Source organism: Eretmochelys imbricata, chromosome 9, assembly GCF_965152235.1.
Source record: "Eretmochelys imbricata isolate rEreImb1 chromosome 9, rEreImb1.hap1, whole genome shotgun sequence".
Lineage (NCBI taxonomy): Eukaryota > Metazoa > Chordata > Testudines > Cheloniidae > Eretmochelys > Eretmochelys imbricata.
This window is the reverse complement of record NC_135580.1, coordinates 1,389,843-1,398,187: the sequence shown is the minus strand read 5'-3', so window position 1 is coordinate 1,398,187 and position 8,345 is coordinate 1,389,843.

Here is an 8,345-nt window from a genome sequence, read left to right as displayed (position 1 = left end):
AGCTGAAGGGAACAAGGGACGATGTTAAAACGAAAGCTTTACTTAAAGCATTTGAAATGTATAGTATTAACTGTTTCCTTCTTTTCTGTATCTTTAATAAAAGGTTAAAAGGATTTTTAACAGTGTTTGCACCATGGTGCTGAGTAGACGGAGGTCTCTATATGCCAAACCCTGAGCCTTGTTTAACACTGCTTTATGTGACAAGGTAATGCTAACACCTTTGGCCCACATATCCCATCTCAATTAATACAACTTTTCCCAAACAGTGCAGGGTCAGCATGGTCCAGGTTTGGACTGTGTCATTGGAGGGAGAGGGGGCCACGTTTGGCTTGTGTGAAACAGCCACAGTTCACTTTATGATTAATTCATTTCAAAATAGGCTACTGGGCGTTTAAAAATAGAATAAAAAATATCAACACTACAGCTTTGTTCCAGCTTTAAATTGTAAAATGTGTACTTTGTGCCCAGCCACTGTTGGCAAATTGAAGCACTCACTGTAGATTGCCTTGCTGAATCCAGGGCTAACTGTGCAGAATTACGTACAGCTCAGAATCAAAACTTCTGCTTGCCCTAGAAACCCGAAGTATGTGAACATTACCAAAAGGCAGGTAACTAGGAGACTTGTCTTTGAAGTAGAGCAAGGCCATCAAAATCAAAAGCCAATAATCCCCCAAAGAATTGCCTGGATGTGCTGCCTCCCGTGCTGATAACTACACTGTTCAGCTGGAAGAATGTTGTATTTTGCGTTTGTGCGCTGCTTTCCGACTGACGGATGAGGCCTTGAAATGACTGGTTCCTGCCTGTTGCTCTTGGCAAGATGATGATGTTTTTGAACTGGTGGGGGATGCCAGGAAGCTGGATTCCACCTGGCAAGATCACCCCAAAGCTCACTGGAGCAGGTTGTCTTTATTTAGTGAAAACATCTGCATTGTCAGCGTCTGATCGGTATTTAATTTAGCTTCACTGGTCATGCGAGCCGCACGTCACTGGCAATGGAGATAAAAGACCCAGTCCTGCACACACTCAGTGCATTGACTTCACTGGGGACTCTGTGCGTACAGATCTCCGGGGATCAGATGCTACCTTCTGTTCGTCCTTTAGGGTGATGTTTCCACGTCACATGAGATCCCGGGGGCATTAATGGCCTGACCTGAGAGGTGCAGAGTTGCTGCAGCTCCCGTGAACTTTAAGCGTTTCGCCTCCGGCAGTGGTCAGTACCTGCTGCTTTAGGGAAGGCACCCCGCACCCCAAAAATCTTCACAGCGTGCCCCGCTGACCGTGCAACTCATCTCTGGGGGAGCGTAGGCAACGGGCCAGTTGCCTCTGGCCCCAGTCCCTGCAAGGAGCTGGGCTGTGCCCTGCAGCAGGGGATGTGATTATCCTTCTCTTGCCTGGGGCATTCTGCCAGGGTCCGCAACACAGGGACATGGAGCTTCTTTCGTTGGCGGGTTTCCTGGTTTTTTTTAACCATGTAAATTCACTCAGATAGAATCATCAAGAACACAATAAATTCTCCCCCAGGCAGCGTCCAAATGGAAGCCACTCAGCACCATGAGATGAGGGGGAAAAGAAGTCCTGAGCATATCTGACAATTCACCGTTATTCCGGGAGATCTATTAGCTCTGCGGTAGATGTTGATATCTACCCATCTAACGACAGCCACAGTGCTTACAAATTCTGCAGCCTGGAGTTAAGCACTAGGACCGTCCCCATCGCAAGCTGGGGTTATCGCCTTTTTAACCTCAAAGGCATCAGCATTTCTTCAGTGAGCAGGATCATTTGGGCTGGCTTGAGCTGTAGAATCTGTATTTCAGCGGCTTAGGGAGTATGTTTCCATGTAAATGTCTCCCTGATCCAGATCCGGAGCTGGGGCGAAGCTGAGCTCCGTTTCGCTCAGGAGGCATCCATGTGTCTCCCGCAGGCCTTGTCCACACTGACCAATCCCCAGCCTGAAGGCTGCTCTAACTTGTACTGGCTTGTCGGGGCCAATCCAGCAGCCAGCGCCATGCCCCCTCTCTGGGCCGGTAGCTGGGAAGGGAGTGATGTGGAGCTGCTATGGCACCTCTTGGCCACCCAGGGATCCTCTTACCGAAGGGAGTCCTGTGGTGGCTGAATTGCTCCTTCAGCACCAAGCAGACACAATGCACTGGAGTGTCTGGCCTCTGCGTGCGAGGACTGGTAGAGGCTTCCCGCCCCCTCTCGTCCCACATGGGCTGTGAGATTCACCTGTGGCCAGAAGCTGTGCAAACAGCACAGGAGCATGGGGTGGGCGCCCCAAGCGGCTGCACCAGCCCAGTGGCAGGAAATTTGGTCTTTGTTTCCCCCCTGCCCGTTTTACTAGAAGGAAGGGAACCCTGAGAGTGGGAGGATCCAGGCAGGATGAGTGCCTGGGGAGGGGGCAGGGACTGGCACTGCCCAGGCAGTGTTCACACTTCCAGTACCGCGGAGTGAGAGCAGCACTCGTGAGACGGCGTGCATGGAAGAAAGCCCCCCTCTCAGGGGCTGCAGGGCTTGCCTGCAGCTTTTCTGCTCTCTGGCCATGTATCAGCTGGGTCTTGTGGCTATTTATTTCCGCCCTTCTGGCTTTGTGCGGTTACGTCACACTGGGGTACTCGGTACAGAGACCGACCGAGAGGAATTAGAGATGGAAAAGCCCTTTAGCGGGGGTCACCTAACTCAGCTCCCTGCCAAAGCAGGCTTGTGAAATTCACCCTGCCCTGCTGGGACCTCTCAGAGCCACCTTGTCCAGCCTGCCGTGTGCTGCCCTACATGCTGACTCAGGCAGCGGCCGTAACCCCCAGCTCCCACTTGTGGGGTGCCAGGGCTGCATGTCCTTGCAGGTGCAGCCCAGGTACAGTGCTCTGGGTGGTGGGAATGAAAGGCCCTGGGACCCGCAAGCCCCAGCGCTGACTGGACCAGTCACATCCCCTCACCGGGCCTCAGACTCGCTATCTGTACAATGACAGGTTTCAGAGTAGCAGCCGTGTTATTCTGTATTCGCAAAAAGAAAAGGAGGACTTGTGGCACCTTAGAGACTAACAAATTTATTTGAGCATGAGCTTTCGTGAGCTACAGCTCACTTGTTGCATCCGATGAAGGGAGCTGTAGCTCACGAAAGCTCATGCTCAAATAAATTTGTTAGTCTCTAAGGGGCCACAAATCCTCCTCTACTTTTTATCTGTAAAATGGGGCTGAGGAGCCAATCCTCCCTGTGTACAGTGCAGTGGGTGGACATCGCTCTCCCAGCCCTAAGGAGTATTATCAGGATTTGGAATCTAGACCACAGTGGCTGCTAAAAATCCCTTGCCATTTTCCACAAGGCTCAGTCTTAACTTGGTGTGTGGCTAAATGAGGTTGGGTTAATTACATTCTGCCTACTTAATTTATCCTACTCTCGTCTGGATACATGTCCTCAGCTGTCGGGTAAGATTGCTGTGCAGTGTTCACAGCTGCCACATTTCACCCCAGAGGCGGCCACAATTTGTTAGTGTGTGAAGTGAATCATTTATTGTTTGTACATGGGATGAAGTCATTAATCAAGTGATTCTAGATGGTGAAAATCACCCTGCAAGGGAGCCCTGGCTACCTTGTCCATTGTATTTTCCCACAGAGATGGTAGGGATGGCTCCACTGGCAGGCAGGTAACAAAGGGAAGATAATTCACCTGTCAAATAGCTCTGCTGCAATTATGTCCCATTATTACTGCGGTTTCTATTTCTTTCAGGCTTGGAACAATCAGTTCCAGCCTGTGACTCATGCTGCTCAAAAGAATCAAGCTTGTGAGATGTTTAACCAGGAGCTGTAAATAATGAGTTATCAAAAATCCTGAATATTGAGACCGGTGAGGAGGAATTGTGACTCCCTCCCCACCAGCAATGCCAGGGCACTTACATATGACTTTGCCTCTTTTCAGAAGAGAACGTAAAACTTTGACAACAAAGTTCTGGGCCCAGTTGCATTTAGACCCTCCTGGGCCTGGCAAACTGATCACTGGGCAGCTGAGCTCTCATTTTGAGAGGGCTGTGTGGGGCGATAGACTCTCACTCCCCAGGATGCAGGGCTTCCCTTGTGATTAGAGGTAAGGAAATAGGCATAGATGCCATTAGAGCCAATCCAACCCTTTGCCCACTGTCAGCCAGGCCACTGGGCCTACTGGCATTGAGAGGAGGGCCCCCTGCCTTACATCATTCGAGTCAATAAAGCAGGTCACTCAGCTCTTTCTTTGGGACCCCTCATCTCTTGTTGAACCTCCTTTCTCTGCCTCCCCCCACAGCACATGTCCGTGTGGATGGGTCCCCCAGCCAGCTGTCTCCCCCGGCAAGGAGCCCTCCTCTGACATCTGACACCCTTGGCTGCCCCCTGTCCAGTCTGTACCCAAAGCCTCTCCTGCCGGAGCATTTAGGGGATCAAATCCCCTCACTCCTTTGCATGCCTAGGTTTGGACAGAACTGGAAGCAGAGCGACCAGATGCAGTGGGACAGGCTCCTACTGGGTACCACTGTCTTCCTGGAAGTATCAGACACTCAGGAAGCAGCCGGCTTGGCCCAGCACCACTCTCTCCCCGGCACGCCCAGCAGGTGCTGGCCACATGAGGGTCCTGACCCTGCAAGGTGCTGAGCACTTCCCGGAGGTACAGAGTGCCTGCTGAAGTCACGGAGCGAGGAGGGCCATTAGCACTCAGAGTTGCTCAGAGTCTTGCAGGACGGAGTCTGCGTTTTCTGGAGCCGGAGGAGGCTTGTCATCCTGCACTGGAATCACTAGTGTGGGGTGGAGAGGATGCTTCCCAGCTGCCAAGAAGGCCAATGGCATTTTGGGATGTATAAGTAGGGGCATTGCCAACAGATCGATGGACGTGATCGTTCCCCTCTATTCAACATTGGTGAGGCCTCATCTGGAGTACTGTGTCCAGTTTTGGGCCCCACACTACAAGAAGGATGCGGAAAAATTGGAAAATGTCCAGCGGAGGGCAACAAAAATTACTAGTGGACTGGAACCACATGGCTTATGAGGAGAGGCTGAGGGAACTGGGATTGTTTAGTCTGCAGAAGAGAAGAAGGGGGGATTTGATAGCTGCTTTCAACTACCTGAAAGGGGGTTCCAAAGAGGATGGATCTAGACTGTTCTTAGTGGTAGCAGATGACAGAACGAGGAGTAATGGTCTCAAGTTGCAGTGGGGGAGGTTTAGGTTGGATATTAGGAAAAACTTTTTCACTAGGAGGGTGGTGAAACACTGGAATGCGTTACCTAGGGAGGTGGTGGAATCTCCTTACTTAGAAGTTTTTAAGGTCAGGCTTGAGAAAGCCCTGGCTGGGATGATTTAGTTGGGATTGGTCCTGCTCTGGGCAGGGGGTTGGACTAGATGGCCTCCAGAGGTCCCTTCCAACTCTGTTCTTCTATGATTCTATGTTCGAGGGGTCCGGACTGCTGGGGCCCATCCCTGCCTCTGCCCCTGCCCCTGCCCGTGCCCCAGTGTGTGTGTGTGAGGCTCCAGCTATCAGCGGGGGATAATGCTACTCACCAGGAGATCCTGGGGAGCCTCGGTTGCAGGAGCACTTTACATACAGAATAAGAATTCTTTTGGGGGGTAGGTTCTTCATTCCCCCTACACGCCCCACCAGGGGAAGCCCAGCTAAGCTGGGCTAGACTCTAGGATCCCATCAACAGCAGCCCAGATGACTGTCAAACAGGGGAGGGACCCACTCTGACAGTACATGATGCTGCTTCCCCCAGGGCTGCGTGTGCTCTTCCTAGCACTGCCCATCACAGTTGCAAGGAGGGAGATTGTCCTGTGCTCAGAGGTTCTGTGGATCAGCCCAGCCCAGCGCCGACAGCCCCGGGGTGTAATTCCTATTGCTCATGGTAATGAAGGCTCAGATTCGCCTGTCAGGCACCAGGTGCAGCTCAGCTGCAGCCAAAGGGTTAAGCAAGCGGAGAATGTGCCCTGTTATCTGCAGATCTAACACCCGCTGCTGGAAGGTGCTCACTCCGCAATGCCTCCTGGCTTCCTTCTATGGCACTAACGTGACCTCAAGTACTTAGGTCTGAGCACCTCCCAATCTTTAGTGTCCTCACGTCAATCCGCTGTGAGCTAGGCCCACGCCATGATCCCATGTGCACAGGTGGAGAACCGCGGCACACAGAGACTGAGGCCCTTGGCTGAGCTCACAAAGGAAGCGCAGCGTTCTGAGTCCCAAACCACTGGACCATCCTTCGTCTCTGGGGGATGGGGATGTTTCGCCGGCCCTAAGCCATGGCACGCCAAGCAGGAACGGTAGCCGCGCTGGTAATCTGTCGACAGCAATCCTGGGAAATCGGGCTCCGTTAGCAACCTGTAAGGGACACAAGGGAAATGACAATACAACTACACTGGCATCCCCCTTTGGGTGCATGCCTCTAGGTAAATGTTTCATTCCCCATGAGTATGTGCAGGGGCTTGTTGATGGATAAAACATCAGAACAGGCTTTATTGGCTGGGTCTAAACATGATTCTTCACTTGCACCCAAAGAGCGGCATGTGCCTTGGGCACAGCTTGGAAGTGTTAATTTAACTCAGCAGACGGCTGCTTTAAACGTCTCATTGCAGCACTGGTGGGCACCAGGCCTATCCTGGCATGCTCAGCCCAGCGACGGACAGCCCCAGCGTCTTGCCCCATTCCCTTGGCAGCAATTCTAGTTGCACACAGTCTCTATGCCTTGGACTTTTACAGCATAAGACACAGCTTTTCAGCTTCCACAGATCTGCAGAGAAACCCAACAGAGGGAACTTTCCTTTGTGAAGTGTCGTTAATTCCCTGTGTTCAGGAAGGGGTGGCAATTGAAAGCCTATTACGGTTTTGTAATTAAAACAGGTTGTTGTTCCTGTTGGAAGAGCCCAGGATGGGAAGTCTGCGGCTGCTTCTCAAGGGTAATCTCACTGGAGCTGAAGTCCCACTCGGGGCCAGATTCTGCTTTCAGCTACACCGATGTGTATTCCGCGTGAAGCCACTGAGGCAGTGGAGTGTCTCTGGCATTATGTCAGTGTACCGGCTCACCGGTTCTCATTCTAGCAGGAACACAGGCCTACACAAGTTACATTTCATGCTGTCTTGTCTCCAGGCTCTAGTGTCTGTGGGCCCAGTTCCGCTCTCAGTTACACCCACCTAAGGCTACAGCGCTAGCCCGAGCCAGGGAGGTGATTCCCCTCTCTCAGCGAGCCAGGGAGGTGATTCCCCTCTCTCAGCGAGCCAGTGGGAAGCCGCAGGAGCACTGGTCGGGGTCGCAGTAGCGGAGGCCCAGCTGAGCCTGGTTTCAGGTGGGTTTGTACTTGGCATGGCTCAGCCTCTGCTGCTATCAGGACGACGCTGCTCTTTGTACTCCTGTTCCCTCGAGAAGTGCGGACATGGGTACGTGCACGTGAGCAGGGAGCTCGCGCCGCCAGAGCCCAGTGTAGACAAAGCCTAAAGTAGGAGTCACTGCGCTGAAGTCAGTAGAGTTACGCCAGAGTAGAAGTGGTGTGAAATCAGGATCAGGCTCTTTGTTTATTCTTTCACTTCAGCTTAGCCCAGGGACTGTCTGTATCTGACGGAGAATAACTGAGATGGCTGAAAGCCTCTCATTCGTGTGGGCATTTGGGAAGCGCAACAGAGCAATGGGTTTCAGTCTAAAGGATCTTAGAGCTCTAACCGGTCTAAAGAGCGATGCTTGGATGGTTGATCTGGTAACACTGCACTCATGTCTGGGGAGACAGCCTGGGGATTGGTGGAAACCTCATGAAATGGCAGCCAGCTGTGGGAATAGAAGCACCCATCTCACAAGTTAAGCAGGGCTAAGCCCAGCTGGCACCTGGGTGGGGGCGTCTCCCTGGAAAACCCAAGAGGACACATCATGCTCAAGGCAGCAAAGCAGCAGGTGTAAAGGACCATATGGCTTGACCCAGGAGGTGCTGACCTACAGAACTGATGTGTCACTAACTGCCCAGCATGGTCACTTTGGAAGCTCACAGAAGCATCAGGGAGAGACCGCAGCTCCTTCGGCTCCCAAGGCATAGACCCCTGCTGCTTGAGCTCCACTGACATGAGCCCCGGAAGGGGATGCTGTCTGGGGGATTGAACCCTGGGCTCCTGGAACTAAAAGCATGAGATTCTACTGCCTGATCACACGAGCCAGCTTGCATGGTATGAATGCGCTAGCCTCCTCAGACACCTGTCTATGTAGCCTAGCCATAGCATGGCAGTGTTGTACGCTGAAGACATGTCTGGACTGCAGTCACTGGTAGGATTGCAGCTCAAGCTGACACACCCCAGCTAGTTTTAATCGAGCTAGCTCAGGTCCTGGAGCAGTGAATCCTTGGCAGTGTGATCTGTACA